This window comes from Globicephala melas, chromosome 13, assembly GCF_963455315.2.
Source record: "Globicephala melas chromosome 13, mGloMel1.2, whole genome shotgun sequence".
Classification (NCBI taxonomy): domain Eukaryota; kingdom Metazoa; phylum Chordata; class Mammalia; order Artiodactyla; family Delphinidae; genus Globicephala; species Globicephala melas.
In genome coordinates, this window is record NC_083326.1 from 83,744,381 (window position 1) to 83,759,750 (window position 15,370).

At 43.6% G+C, this 15,370-nt stretch overlaps 3 protein-coding genes across 9 annotated transcripts in view; 2 read left to right on the forward strand and 1 right to left on the reverse strand.

The window, feature by feature from the left end:
• Positions 1-5,196, reverse strand: part of CCDC92 (coiled-coil domain containing 92) — a 29,988-nt gene extending 24,792 nt beyond the window's left edge. Inside the window, exons 1-2 of one of the 2 annotated variants that reach the window (XM_060310225.2) lie at positions 4,708-5,196; positions 4,098-4,259 (exon numbers count right to left, since the gene is read on the reverse strand). The gene's annotated coding sequence lies outside the window, so the exon portion shown is untranslated. The remainder of the gene's footprint in view (positions 1-4,097; positions 4,260-4,707) is intronic. The other variant, XM_030860055.3, reaches the window with a different exon arrangement.
• Positions 5,197-6,141: 945 nt separating this feature from the next.
• The window catches only part of ZNF664 (zinc finger protein 664), a 33,667-nt gene continuing 24,438 nt past the window's right edge, over positions 6,142-15,370 (forward strand). For 3 of the 6 annotated variants that reach the window (XM_030860060.3, XM_030860057.3, XM_030860058.3), the window contains exon 1: positions 6,142-6,279. The gene's annotated coding sequence lies outside the window, so the exon portion shown is untranslated. The remainder of the gene's footprint in view (positions 6,280-15,370) is intronic. The other 3 variants (XM_030860063.3, XM_030860062.3, XM_060310229.2) reach the window with 3 other exon arrangements.
• The window catches only part of RFLNA (refilin A), a 236,653-nt gene continuing 227,520 nt past the window's right edge, over positions 6,238-15,370 (forward strand). Inside the window, exon 1 of the mRNA XM_060310234.2 lies at positions 6,238-6,279. The gene's annotated coding sequence lies outside the window, so the exon portion shown is untranslated. The remainder of the gene's footprint in view (positions 6,280-15,370) is intronic.

Consider the following 15,370-nt stretch of genomic DNA (forward strand, 5'->3'; position numbering starts at 1 on the left):
ACTAAAAGAATTAGATAGAAAGCATTAGAAAAATATGGCGGTCCCTGGATTATTAAGCCACGACAGTGATGGAACTGTACCTTGGGGAGCTAATGTTTTCACACTGACTTGGCACCAAAGATGGCCCTTTAAGAGTATGGTGCCACTCATTTCTAGGTGGAATGTGTAACTTTAAGAAAAACAGTACTGTAATAATACTGGGAATTATAATTGATACGTGGCAGCAATGTGTGAGCAATGTCACATAAGAAATGCCTCATAGGGACTTCCCTGGTGGTCCAGTGGGTAAGACTCTGCGCTCCCAATGCATGAGGCCCGGGTTCGATTCCTGTTTGGGGAACTAGATCCTGTATGCTGCAACTAAGAAGCCTGCATGCCGCAACTAAGACGTCTGCATGCCACAACTAAAGATCTCGCGTGCCATCAACTAAGACCCGGTGCAGACTAAATAATTAATTAATTAAAAATTATTTTAAAAAATGCCTCATAAACCCTCTTACCTACATGGTAAATAACAGGGGTCCAGGGTGCGTTTAGAAGTAGGGTGGGAAGGAACTCTCAAGAGCAAAGGATAACGGATCCTGTACTATCTAAACGTAACGTATTAAGTGCTGTCACAGAGGCAACAAAGAGAAACATTGTAGCAGCAGAGTATCACATGCCTAGAATTCCATTTATTAAAAGTGTTCTTCTTTTTCCTCTCCTTTATTGTAAGCTTTAAGCATCTCCGGCTTATTCTTTTGTGCTAGCCGATGGAATTTCACTGCTCAATCCTGAGAATCTGGCTAGGAGAAAGAATCTTGAAAAGAGGAGAACACTTCTTCCCTTACAGCTCCAGAGGAGTACAGACTTCTTGCTTCAAACAGTTATTTCTGATAAAGTGGTAAACTGGGATAATCACTAAGGTATTCATTTCAGTCTGCTCCCCAGTGTGGAAACTCCCATAAAAACATAAACTCCTGTTTTCTGATTAACAAAGAAGTCTTTTAAGACATCTGTGAGATGCCTTCAGAGAGCATGGTGAGGAGCTGTAAAATGTAACCTTTCACTTCTAAAAAGGCCACTTTCTAACTGGTTGCCTTACTTGATAATTTGCTGTTCTGCTCATAATATTTAAAGCAGCATCTGTGATTTTTTTTCCTTGAAGGAATAAATACTTGTAAGATTTCCTTATTTTATTTTTTGGTTTACCAGAAGAACTTGGTATTCTTCTCTTTTCCTTTCGTGCATAAAGTATAAATAAACGATGCACCTCTGGTTCAAACAAAATTTTAAAATCTTTGTCTTATTTAAATTATCACACCCAAATTCAGCTGGTGGATAAGAGCCACAAAAGTATGGGACAAACTCATCTGCTAGAGAACAAAAGAGAGGAACTATTTTTTTAAGGTTTTTAAAAATTAATTACACGTATATATTAATTCAGAACTGTTTCCCCCCCCCTAACTTCTTCCTAAATTGGAGAGGTCAGAATCTGGTTTAACTCAACTGGCCTCCTTACCATCATGTTCCACTTAAATCCTTGTGCAGACAGCATTTATTGGGTTCTCTGCTGTTTACAGCAAGCTCTGCTCTGCTCCTGGGCCACAGAGTCCTATTCCCACTGATCCACTTAATACATGTATTGTGATTGACAGTCAATAGCCTAATCTTTGTTATAACAGATAGAGCATCATTCTTATTGTTGATAAATTATCATTCCCAGATTTCACTTAGTACAAATGGGACACGTCTTTTTCTTCTTCAAACACAAAACTCCAATCCACCTAATCTGTTCGGTCCACTGAAATGCTGCTTCTCCTCAGCTGTGTTTTACCTGCCAACATGTATTTAAAAACGAGGTAGACAAACTGAAAAGTCCAGTGCAACTTACTGTTAGTGGATATGAATGGACTTTTTGCTGTAAAATTTGAGTCATGTTTGACCAATGAAATAAACAGAAACTAAAATGCACAGCAAGCACAAGAATCAGCCCTTAATCAGTATCTTTCAAAGAATAATTTCAGCTAAGAATCTATTCACCTGCACAACATGCTGACTCTCAAAAGAATGACTGACATCATTCCATTTTTAAAAAGAGCTTGAAAAAAAAGACTCCTCTGCTTGCCTTCATAGAAAAGGGTAATTTTCTTCTTGATTAAATGTTTATTACAGAAAATAAAAGCCAAAAGAAGAAATACAAATCAGCGTAATTAAGAAGAGTCTTTTAAAATAAAACACTGAATGTGAGGGTGCTTTATTACCTGTAAAGCCCCACGCAAATGCAAAGTAGGATTAGAATCACCTCTGATATCAGGGTGGCCTCTACCCCAGTAAAAGTCTTCCTAGGGTTGAAGTAGGTGTCTGGGATGTTGTCATGCCCACAACTGCAGAAGCCAGAGTAAGAAATAAAACAGAACCACAATGCCCTCCAATCTAGTTGCCACTGGAGTCCCTCAGTGCCCCCCCTCACGAGGCCTCTCCCAGGCCGGTGTGACACCTCCTAGTAGCCATTCCTGCCCAGCGGGGGACCAGCTTATCCGGAAACTCCGCAGGGAAAGAGCAGCCCCTTTTGTCACTGGAGGTTCTAATCATAAGCAACTTGTGCTTTTATGTCAAAGTGAAGTCTCTCTTCCTGTAAGTACTACTTGTCTTCTTTGGAACTCGCGGAAATAGAAAATCCCTCTGCTGCGTGACAGACCCTGAATACTTGAAGACAATTAGGACACATTCACTTCCCTACCCAACCTTTCTGCAGGTTTAAATGTCAAAGCTGGCGATGTGAAAATTGGTGTCACTAAGCTAGCACCTACCTAACTAGTCTGGAACGTCAATCTGAGTCAAACATTTATTGCACCCTTGGTGTGTGAAGCATATAAAGGCGCCTAGTTTCTGCCCTTTAAGGATATCCAATCCAGTAGCTACAATTAATCTTAGTTAATAAACATAGTGTGCCCACTATATCTTAAGAACTTTTTATGGCTGACCTTGTTCCAGATAAAAGAAAAAAGGCTCATGTCTTTTCTTGCCAGAAATATAAGAAAATTATAAATATAATACAAAAATAAGTATTTCTTAAAAGCCTCAACACTGTTAACATCAGTATTGCTGCAAATGCACTCCATCAAGTAATGATGATGTTAAAATGAATTTATGCAACGAATGACAGATGAAAGAGTTAAGCGCCCACATGAGTGATTTTCTGTCGTAAGTAAAAGGATTCATTTTTTAAAAAAAAGAATTAACAATAAAAATATCTAATTTCAAGAAACTTGTTTGTTAGACTGTTGTATTTACATGTGCTACAGTAGAAATCTGATACACACAAATTATTGCCTGGTACTTTAGATTTTAAATATACCTAAACTGAATTTACTGAGTAATTATAACATGATGCAGAGGAACAATAAAAACTATTTTATTTTAAGGTTTTCCAATAGTGTGTATGTATACGTAAACATATGTGTATATACACATAAACATACCATAAGCTTTAAAACCTTCTCCAAAAATATTTCACGTAAGATGAACATTTAGCCTAAAGAAATGAATTCAGAACGTCTTTGGAGGTAAAAGTCACTTTAAATGTTAGCATTCTTTTCCTTATAATTCAACGGCAAGAAAATGCAAGAGAATTCTTGACTGTGCAAAACAAAACAAAACCCATTTAATAAAACAATAACAATGCTCTTTAAATAAACGTCAAACTTAAAAGTATTAAAACGTCAATTCTAGCTTTAACACTCTTACAGGTTGGTTTCTGGAAATGTGTAATATATTACCGTATGACAGCTTGTATTTTGTTATAAGACCGATTACTGCAACCTAAATTACAGAGCACGATCATACTTCCTCTCAGACCACTTCATTTGCATAATTGGAATAGATCATACGGCTCAATATCAAAGCTTAAAATTAATACAGGTCAGCATGAAAACGTAAGTTAGATAAACTAGACTAACTCGCTGTAGCAGACGGCAGCTCTGTCGCCGAGCCTGGAGCTCTGCTGCATATTTGCATTATGCTCAGTTTCATGAATCACAAGCAAATCGTTATCTAGGGTAAACTAAAGCCCATATCAAAGCTTTAGAAAGGGGCTGTAAAGATAGAGTACTTACGTAAAGGGTTATCAGGACAGGAGACAATGCAACTTATCTGGGAGGGTCTCTAACGTCCACGAGGTGGTAAACGCATTTAAATAGCGATGTGGATTCAGACGGCCTCCTCCCCACAGCATCCCAAACAAAGCAGGGCCAGGCCCTCGGGCGCTCCTGGTGCACCTGCAATGCGGATCCCTCACCCTACAATCCCACCCCGGGGCTGGCAGAAGCGGCCCCTGGGCTGTCCTCTCCTCCCCCTTCGGATTGGCTTGGGTGCGCGGTGGGGACGGACTGCAGCCTCGACTGGAGCCCTGGCAAGGGCATCCCCCTCCCCATAACGGGGTGGAAGACCCTGCAGGCAGCCGGCGCGGGAGTCGCTGCGCCTCACTTTTGCCCTCCTTTCCACCTCTTGGTTTTTCCCCCCGAGATGTCTCCGCAAGGGGACACCCTTCCCCAGCCCGTGGGTCGGGAGCACCCCTCCCCCTGCAGTGAGGGCTTTAAAAATTATCTAAATGAGTTTCTGCCGCGACAGATGCCTCCGCCCCCCCACCGGCGCCCGCAGAGCCTCACTGCAGGTACCGCCAGGTGAGCGGGGCTCGACTCGGTCACACCTCGGGCCCCGCCTCACCTGCGGGCGCGGCCGTCGCGGTCCTTCAGGCGGCTCCCCCCCTCGGCGCGGTCCTCCGGGCGGGCGGCAGCGGGGGCCTGCGGTCCATGGGCGGGGCGGCGGGCGGGGCTGGCTCCCGGCTCCGGCCCTGCCCCGGCCCGGCCGCCGAAGGAGGTCAGTGGGCACCGCCCGCCGAGCGCATCTCGCCGGCTCCCACCCGAGCGCTCGCCGCGGTGCACGCTGGGAGCGGGGGCCGGGGCGGCGAGGCCTGTCCGCGCTGACCGGGAGGGCGGCAGAGGCGCCGGCGCGGCGGCGGGTCTGTGTCTGCGGGGAGGGGCGGGGGAGGCCGATCGATACTCACTTCCCGGGGAGGGGGCGACGCCCCCCTCCCGCAGCTGTTAGGGGTTGGGGAACGGACCGAGGGGAAGGGAGGGTCTGGCCGGTGGGACGCAGGCGCAAAGCTCAGGTGCGGCCGCACTGCGGTTGCCCGGGGTAACGCGGTCCCGGGTGGGGCGCGGGGGAGGAGGAGCGAGGCGGGCGAGCGGGAGCGCGCGCGCGCTGGGCGGTGGGGGTTGGGGGGTACCCGGGACCAGCCTGGGATTGGGGGGAGGGCACGCGCGGGCGGCCAACGGGGGCGGGGGCAGGGGAGGGGGGAAGGGGAGAGGGCCGGGCGGCGCGCATGCGTGCGGCCCCCGCTCCCCTGGGGCTCGCTGGCCTCGTGCGTGCGCACGCGCGCTGTCCCCCAGAGGCGTCTGGGTGTGCGGAGCGCGCGCGCGCGGCTTGGAGGCGCACCTGTGAGGTGTCCCTTGAGGAGAGGGAGGGTGGGTGCGCGGAGTCCGCGGCCTGGGGCGCTTCAACCCCTCACTTGGAGTGAGTTGTGGGGCGGCCGAGCTGCAGTCTCTTTATTTCTTCTCTGAGTCAAGGCGGGGGCGGGGGGCGGGGGCCGGGGAGTGGGCTCGGGGTCGGAAGAAGGATGAGTGGATTAAAGAAAAGAAAAACAACCCATCACTTAGGATGGGCGTCGAGCCGGGGCGGGTGCCCGGGCATCGGTGGGAAAGGTCAGAGCAGCTACCGCGCAGCTGAGCGGCCTGGCGGCCACCGGGCCGGCCCCGGGGAGGGCAGCCTGGCCTCTGGCCTCGGCGAGCCGGCGTGGGCCCGCAGTGCCGGGGAGCGGGGGTTACAGATGGCGGCAGGGTGCGCGGCGGCGGAGGTGCAGCGGCAGGGGCGAGGCCGGGCGGAGGCCCCGCGGGAGCCGGACTCCCGAGCCGGGCTCCATTGTTGTTGGAGCTGAGGGAAGGGGGAGCAAAACAGCTTTAGAAACCCGTGAAGCCGCGCCTTGGAGCCTTTCCAGGCGGGTCCGCGGAGAGGCGGTAATGGCCGCGCCGTGGGATCAGGGAGCCAGGCTGTGTCGCGGAGAAGCTTGGCTGCATGATGTGATGTTGTGTTTTTTTTTAGAGCGCCTCGCGTCCCAGTAGAGCCAGCCGAGCATCCTACTCAGGTGATGAGGAACCCTCCCGGCACCCAGCGCAGATCGCTGCTGCCGCTGGACGCCTCCATTGTTTGACCATAACAAGGGCCGGATTCTCAACCCAGGTAAACTGGATGGCAGCGCCGTCGAGCTCCCTCTCACCTCCCACATCCAAAGGAACCTCCTCTCCTCTTTCAGGACTTTACTCCAGTTTTCTCCCTGTGCCCTGCTTCTGATTAACTCAACATATCCACCTCCCAGACATTTCCCCATCTGGCTTAATCTTCCCGCATCTCTCTGCCAAGTCACCTCTCATTTCCCTCAAAACTCAGCTCCTTTGTGAAACCTTCCTTGCCGAACTCTTAACAACTAAATCTCTCTAGGAGGAGCCTGTTCCGGACTTTTCTAGTTGATAGTTGATTGGTTGTCTTATTGCAACAAAGGAGACTAGATGTTTTTTAAAAATTCTGAGCTATTGTTTTTTTTTTTAAAGGAACGTTTTGTGATAGTTTATTGTTTTAAAAGGATCGAACTGTTTTTGTTTCTATATTTTGTCCTTTTTTTGGGGGAGGCCCTACTTCCTTGGTAGATGCACAGCTTTTTAGAACAGAAAAATGACCTTCGTGTTCAACCCACAGGTTAATTTAAATTTTAAAAATTAGTTTTAAATTAGCAAAGTAAAGCATTTTCGTTGTAAAAATGAAAACATTACAGAGATGGGCTAAAGTCTTTGACTACAAATCTCTGTCCCCAGAGATAACAACTATTATGTTTGGTGTGTATCCTTCTAGATCTTTAAAAATGTTTTTACGATCTAAACAATGTGTGTACTTGTATAATCTCTGACTGTTTTAATAAGTACAAGTGTACTCTAGCTTTCAGTTTTAGCATGTGATGCATTCACTCATTTTGCAGAACTGCTGCATCATGTTCCATAGTTTGAGTGCACCATAGTTTATTTAGCCATTTCCTGGATTGATGGCAATGGATGTTTTAACTTGATACTTAAACAGCTTCTTTGGTTGTCGTTCTCTAGTGAAATGACATTTTAGTGAAGGGAGCACAAATCTACACTAATTACAGAGCCTAAGCTTTTATGATGGAAGTTCTCTTTGGTTCAGAAATTTACATGTAGGAGCCTCCACCCCTCCCCCCGTTGTAATTGTGACTCTACTACTTTCAAGTCCTGTGACCTTGGGGAGGACATTTAATTACTCTAAGCCTCAGTTTTCTTTTCTACAAACGATGTTAATACCTGCTCTGTCCCACCAAGTTCAGTCATATGATGTATGTGAAAGTCTTTGTAGAGTGTAAAGTGGTATATAATGTTGATTTAATTGGCCTTTGTGATCTGAAGGAATTTTTAATTTACAATATAATTTATATTTTCTTTTTTGACCAGATATGTATATTACAGAATACTACAGATAGCCAACTTTGAATGCTGTTTAATTTCTGATTTTGCTATATTTTTACCAAGTACTGTTAATACATTAGACTTCTGAAAGAGTATTTTACAAAGCACTTTTCATAGTGCTTTACATACCTTAAAAATAAGGCATAAAAATTAGTTGCCTGAGAATAAAGTATCAGCAACTTGAACACTACATAAAACTCTCATAATATGTAAACAGAACTTACTTCCTAGTGATGTAAATTTGTGTATGTGTTTTTCTGAAGCAGCAGCAGATTCAGGTTAGTTTTTATGTCCTTTGAGTAAAATGGATTCTTATGGAGTTTGCAGGCAGTATCAGAGTTTAAACGGTAAATATTTATTGAATAATGTGATGGGTATCGTTTAAAATGTAAGAGATACCATTAGGGGCTTTGTAGGTGTTTTTCTTTCATTCATATATGCATGAATGTTTGTAGTGTGGTCAGCAAAATCAACTTGACCCTGTTCTCTTGTAATTGATCTATGGGGGAGAGGAGATCAGAAATTAAACACAATCGCGCAGCTGCGTGTAGAATCATAAACTGGTATCTGCTATGAAAGTGAAGTAGCATTGGCTATGAGAGAGTATAAAAAGGGGACCAAATTTCAGATTGCAGAAGGAGGGCCCAGGAAAGACTTTTTTGCAAAAATAAGGTTTGAGCTGAGATCTGAAGGGTGAGTAGGCGTCAGTGTAGAATGAGATGGGGGATAATTTTCCAGGCAGGGGAACAGCCTGTAGGAAGGCCCAGAAGGGGGGAAGCTTTGCCCATTCCGGGAACTGAAAGAATGACGTGTGGATAGATTATGGTGGGTGAGGGGCAAGTGTGGCTAGGCAGGGGCCAGATCGTGTAGGGTCTTGTAGGGCAGGTTAAGGATGTTTTATTTCACCCTGAGTGAAATGGGAAACCATTACAAGGGTTCGGTTTTAAGTAGGGGAGTGACATAATCAGATTTGCATGTTTAAACAACCACTCCAGCAGCTGCGTGCAGAATGTAGGGGTGGAGAGTCGAAGTGGGGGAGACCAGGTAGGCCATTTCAGAGGCCTTTCTAGAAGAGAAGTGGTCTTTCCCGTCCAGTTCACGTTGACTTTAAACTACCAGCTAAACTAAGATCAAGATAGGTATTTGATTTTAAAAATAAATAATTGATTTTAAAAATAAATAATTCTTTATTTCTAAAACGTAGGCATAAAAATGCACTTTTTTAATGCGAAAGGCACACATATGTTAAACTAATTATTCATACTATGCTTAACAGAAAAGTATCAGAGTCAAATTAAAATTTGGGGTATTTAACATGTTTTTGGTAAGTTTTGTCAAAGCAGGAATACATGAAATAAGACTGAGGCAAGGCTCTAAAATGAAAAGAAGGGAAACATTTGTAGATGCTGTTGGCTTAAAAAAATGAGAATAACAGAAAAAACAGACAAAAAAATCGAGAAAGTGACTGGGCGCACAATGTGTATATAAAAGTCATAGCTTTCTGAATACTGAAAATAACCTGGCAGAAACTAAATGGATAAACAACCAAAACAGCAGGCTCTGATCACAATGCAACAAAAAACAAGAAACAGGTAAGCACAGCCTCACCGAGACAAGTGCGGTCTGCCTGGAGGAGACCAGAAAACATCCTGAAAGATAAGACAATGTCTTAAACAGAAGGACAGGCCGTATTCCTGGATGTGATGTTTAAACGTTATAGAGATGCCCTTTTTTGGGTGAACTGGACAGAATAGTGAGTAATGAGGTGGGACAAACCCTATCTGATTGTTTAAACATATTGTAGAATCATGTTTGTTCTGTACAGGTCACTGGAACCTATTCAGCACCCCAGAGATAAACTGTATATGGGAATGTAATAAATGACAAACCATCGTGAATGCCCTTCAAATCAGGAAGAAAATATGGAAGTAAATATTAAACATCTGGAAAAAAGAGTTGTGCACGCTGAGGTGGACAGAGCACAGGCTTTGCAGTCACACAGACTTGAACTGGATTATTTTAAGTGAGGAAAGTAATACCCACCGTGCAGCTTTTGTGAGAGAGAGATACAGGTCTTCGCACCTATGGGGCACTCAAATCTGTTGCTAGTTAAAATCAATGTATTAGATTATGTACACATTTAAAACTTCTTTAAGAAGAAAGAGAAAACAAAACCCTAGGATCAAAAACTAAACCACAAAGTAGGAAAATATTTATGACAAATATAAGTGAAGAGTTAATATCTTCAACATGCAAAGGACTCACACAAATCAATGAGGAAAATCATGAAAATCCACACGTGGTTGCAGGATGTGGATAGTTCACTGGATAGAAGTATAATTTGTTCAACATTTGGAAAGATGTGTGATCTCACTCATAATCAAATAATTGGTAATTACTCCTATAGAAAAGTAAAAGTCTCTTCTCAGTAGCAACAAAACCAGAACACATTTAAGAGTAAAACACAAATGTACAAGAGCTTTATGAAAAAAGTAAAAACCTTTACCTGAAGAATTTAAAAGCTAACCTAAATAAATGGGCAGACATTACATGTTTCTGGAAGGGACGGCATCTTTGTAAAGATTGCAATACTCTACAAATTAAACTGTAACTTCAGTGTTATTCCAGTTGAAATCCCAGTGAGACTTATTTCTGGACACTTGATAAATTGCTTCTAAAATTTGTCCAGAGGACTAAATGTGCTAGAGTGGCCAAGAAATTTTTCAAGCGGAAAAATAGTGATGAACGATTTGCTATGCCAGATATCAAAACATACTGTAATGGTACAGTAATGTAAATGGTGAGCACAAGAATAGACAAGCTGGTACATGGACAAGTAGAATCCAGTAACAGACCCATATATATATATATAGGAATTTATTATATAATAAAGTTGGTATTTTGAAACAGTTGGGCAATGGTTGTTTGATGCATTGTATAGGGAAAAATGACTATTTGGAAAGAAAGATTCTCCTTCCCCATATTCAAAAATGACTTTTATTTGAATTAAAGAACTAACTCAAAGACAAAAACACCTATAAAAGTACTAGAAGAAAATATAAGAATTTATTATGTTGGAGGATGTATTATGTTGGGAAAAATGTTTTTGGGGTAGACCATTTAGGTAAGACCAAGGCCCCAAATCGTAAAAGGATGATAAGTTGGAACATCATCAAAGCTGATATTTCTGAGTGACAAAAAAACATCACAAGGTGACAGACTGGGGAAAAAGTTTTGGTAACATGTATAAACAAAGGATAATAGAATTGACACAATTAAGAAATGAATGGAGAATATGAATAGTTCTGAGAGAAATGAAAATATCAAAGCAATGACAGGAAATTCAACCTCACTTGTGATTAGGGGAATGGAAATTAAAACAGTGAGGTTTTTTTTGGGGGGGGGGTGGCTCTCAGGCTAAAATTTAAAAGCTGCCCAAGGATGTAGAGAAAAAGGTACCTCGTATATTCTTGGGAACATAAAATTGGTTCGACCTTTCCAGATGACAGTTTGCCCAAACCTGTCAAAATTTTAAAAACACCCATATGCTTTCATCTAGCAGATACACTTCAAGGAATTGATGATATTCTAATAAGAAGATACAAGTTAGTTTGAATGAAGTCTGTCGCAGCATCACTTAGAATGAGGAAAAACTGAAGATGAACACAAAAAATTTGGTACCTGTACACTACGGAATGTTACGTAGCTTTTTAAAAGAGAGGTAGATTTGTATGTATTGACATAGCTTGGATAGATGTCTAGAATATATTTTTGAGCAGGTTTAATTCCGTTTCTTTGTAAGATACAAAACAAAATAGTGTGTGTGGTTGTGTGTGTGTGTGTTCTGAATAAAAATAGAGACAGATCTAGAAAGATATGTGACTACTTCTGAGGGGAAGAGAATAGGGGAGACTGAATTTTTATTTCTGGGACTGATTTTATATTTATTTCACAATGTTTTGGATTGTTGAAGTTTTTTTTTCCTTTTTACAATGAGATTTACTTGTAATGAAAATTTTACAATTTCTCACTTAATAAAGGCCTAAATTTAGACTAAAAAATTTTAAGACCTAGGACTTGCGAGGATGTAGCAAAAATGTCACACTCTTATGTTACATTAGACATATGTATCAAGAGCCTTAAAAGTAATCATATTCCTTGATGTAGCAACCACTTAGGAGCCATCAAAGGAATATTTTTATTTTTATTTATTTATTTATTTTGCGGTATGTGGGCCTCTCACTGTTGTGGCCTCTCCCATTGCGGAGCACAGGCTCCGGACACACAGGCTCAGTGGCCACGGCCCACGGGCCCAGCCGCTCCGCGGCACGTGGGATCCTCCCGGACTGGGGCATGAACCTGCGTCCACTGCATCGGCAGGCGGACTCTCAACCACCGCGCCACCAGGGAAGCCCAGAGGAATATTTTTAAATACAGAGAGGCTTTGCATACAAAAGATATGTATTGTGGGATTATTTTTAAGGGTGCATTTCCTATAACTTTAAGGGTTAAGTTATGGTACATCCACTGGATAATATATTACTGGCCGTTAAAATATTTAGGAAGAAAATGTATTAAAGTGCTTATGACAATGTTGAAGGAAAATCAGGATGCAAAATTGCATACGTGATATGATTAAAACCCTTAGTTAAACAGAAGTCCCAACAACCCTCCACAAAAACCTATGATGGAAAAATGTCTAGAAGAAATTAAATGAAAATCTTAAAAGTTGTGTATTTAGGGTAGTAGGATGTAGGATGATTTAAAATTTTTTGCTTTTTTTATTTTTCAGGATTATGTTATTACATCTATAATTTGTTATTTCATTTATTTTGGAACGTTTACTTTAAAAAAGTACATCCTATGTAGAACATGTGTTAGCTGCATGGTTAATAGATACATGCCCTTTAAAAAAATAGATCTGTCTTATATATTAAAGTGTCCTCTAAAATGTTCTCTAAAAACTAATATCTAAACATTTTTTGAGTGATACATTTGGAGTAAGTTTGAATGAATTTTGTCTCTTCCAACTTTTGGAGGAAAATTGCTTCTTAGCAATATGCAGAATAAAAATAGTTCTCGTTTCTTGTAACTGTAGAATAAATGCAGAAACTTAAAACATGGGCCGTGGAATTTCCTAGGTTGACTCTTGTTAACTCTTCGTGTTCCTAACACACAGATCCAGTCGCAGAGCAAGTTGCGTTTAACTGAGTCAGGATGAGTAGCACTTAGCCAGCTGGACCAAGGGCAGAAGCATTGAGAGCCTGATTATTATGCAGGGCCTGCAAGTGACTCGGCAGAGTGGAGCTCAGGGTGCCTCGGGGTATGCAGTGTAGGTGAGGCTGAAGGGGTTATTCTAAAGGCATGTGCATTTGTTCCCTTGCCAGGGGTTAACTGTGGACCTGCAGTAGGTTCTGTGGACGTGGAGTGGCATGTGGCTTAGTGGAGGACAAAGCCGAGGAAGTGTGGTAGTGGAGATAGCGTTGCGGACATGGAAGGGCTCTGGGGGCACATAAGAAGGTACCCTACATGACCCAGATTTGAGGGTAGGGGTGCCAGTCAGGGGAGGCTTTCTAGAGAAGGTGAGCCCCGAAGGTAAATGGCAGGAACAGCAAGTGTGAGGGCCCAGAGTTCAAAGGAGTGTTGGGTGGCGGGGCAGGGAGTGATTGAGGCCTAGGAGCAGACAGAACCTGGCGAGTCTGAAGAAGTTTGCTTTGGCTGGAGCTAGAATCGGAGTGGGCAGCTGTGAGAGATGAACCAGGAGAGGTAAATAGTAGCTAACGCTGATCAGAGTTTGAAAGCCTGGGACTTCCGTGGCGGTCCAGTGGTTTAAGACTCTGCTCTCCCAATGCAGGGGGCACGGTGTTCGATCCCTGATTGGGGAACTAAGATGCCGCATGCTGCATGGCCAAAAACAAAGAAACAAACAAATATATGCCATATGAATAAATTCGGAAATTACACTGAGAATTAATGGAACCCATTGAGAAACTTTAAGCGGGGTAATCAACAATCCATTTTGCATTTTAGGAAGATTACCTTACAGTGGATAATGGGTTAGAGGAAGGCAAGCCTGGAGGCTTTGCAGTGTTCCAGGGGAAGATGGTGGCCTGAATGACAGCTGAATGTCGGTGAGGTGGGTGGATAAATTCAGGAGGAATTGAGGAGATAGAGTGACAGAACTTCGTGAGTGGGAAGAGGGTTGATGGTAACCAGGTTTCTGACTTGCAATTGAGAGACTAGTGGACCCATTTACTAGAGTTGAGAACAGAGTTGGCTTTGGTGAAGAGGTGACAGATTGAGTTTTGGACGTGCTGAGTGTATGGGGCTTGTAGGACATGTAGGATCTTCCTGAGAGAATTTGCAAAGAATGATTTTATGATGCAGATACATGCTTTGTTATATGAATGACTGAGTGCTGTGCATAAATCCATTATTAAAAATCCGTGTTTCTGTGTGGTAAATTTTTCTTGGAATATGATTACACATCTATGTATTGTTTAAGATTGGGGTATCTGTCTAGCTTAGACTGGACTGTTGATGTCTTTTATATGGAGTTAAGACTTCATGACCCTCACTTTGGGTAATACTCTGGTTGCCTTTTGGGCTAGACTCTGACTCTTTGAGCAGGTGGTGGTCCTAAAGTCAGTCATCCTGTTGTCAGTACTGCTGAATAATTGGAGCGATTTCTATTGATGTTTCCAAACTGGTCGTTCCACACAGAGGTGGGCCAGGACGTAGGCAGAGGGGTGCCCTAGGTCTGATCCATCCGCAGGTGCCTACCTGGCCATTAGAAGTTGTCCTAGTCTATTTGGGCTGCCATGACAAAATACCGTAGACTGGGTGGCTACAACAACAAGTATTTATTTTTCACAGTTCTGGAGGCTGGGAGGTCCAAGATCAAGGTGCCAGTAAATTGAGTGTCTGATGAGGTCCTGCTTCCTGGTTCATAGATGCTGTCTTCTCGCTGTGTCCTCATGTGGCAGAGGGGCGAGGGAGTTCTCTGGGGTCTCTTTTATAAGGACACTCATCCCATTGTGAGGGCTCCACCCACATGACCTGATCACCTCCTAAAGGCCCCACCTCCTAACACCATCACACTGGAGTTAGGGGACACAAACATTCAGGCTGTAGCAGAAGTATGGATAGAGGTTGGAGAATCATTCACAGTGTCCTCACCTCACAGCTGGCATGGAAACCGTGGATGGGTGATATTGTGTAGGCCAGAATGAGGAGGAGCCCAGAGCAGAGCTGGGGCATATGACCCATCAAGGAAAAGGTAGGGGAGACCTTTAAATGCTCAAAAGAATTCATCAGAGAGGAGGAGGATGTCTTAGAGGACATTTGGTTAAAAGAAAATGCATTTGAAATGGCTTAAGTGAAGGGGGATTTCTGAGGAGGCCACCATGGCATCCAGGGCTGTTTCTTGGCTGAGACCCAGTGGTGGCTGGAACGTCAACAGGAATCAGTGCAGCTGCTCTCTGCCTTTGTCCCTCCTGAGTCACTGTCCCTGCCAGGTCACTTTATAGACCCAGACTTTCCACGTCCCAAGTCTAAACTCTCAGGGAAGAGCATCTGATTGGTTCAGACCAGCTGATTGGGTTCACTGTTGCAGGGCCTACAGGGGCAGATGCGCCAGGCGGTGAGTGCAGAGGAGGGGCTCAGGAGAGGGAGGTTCCTGGCAGCTGAGGAGGAAGTTCCCAGAAGTGGCAGGGGCAGTAGTTTTAAATGTTCACAGATGTGATAAAGGGATAAGGAGTGAAACTAGATTGGGCAAATTGAAGTGTTTAGCCTAAGTT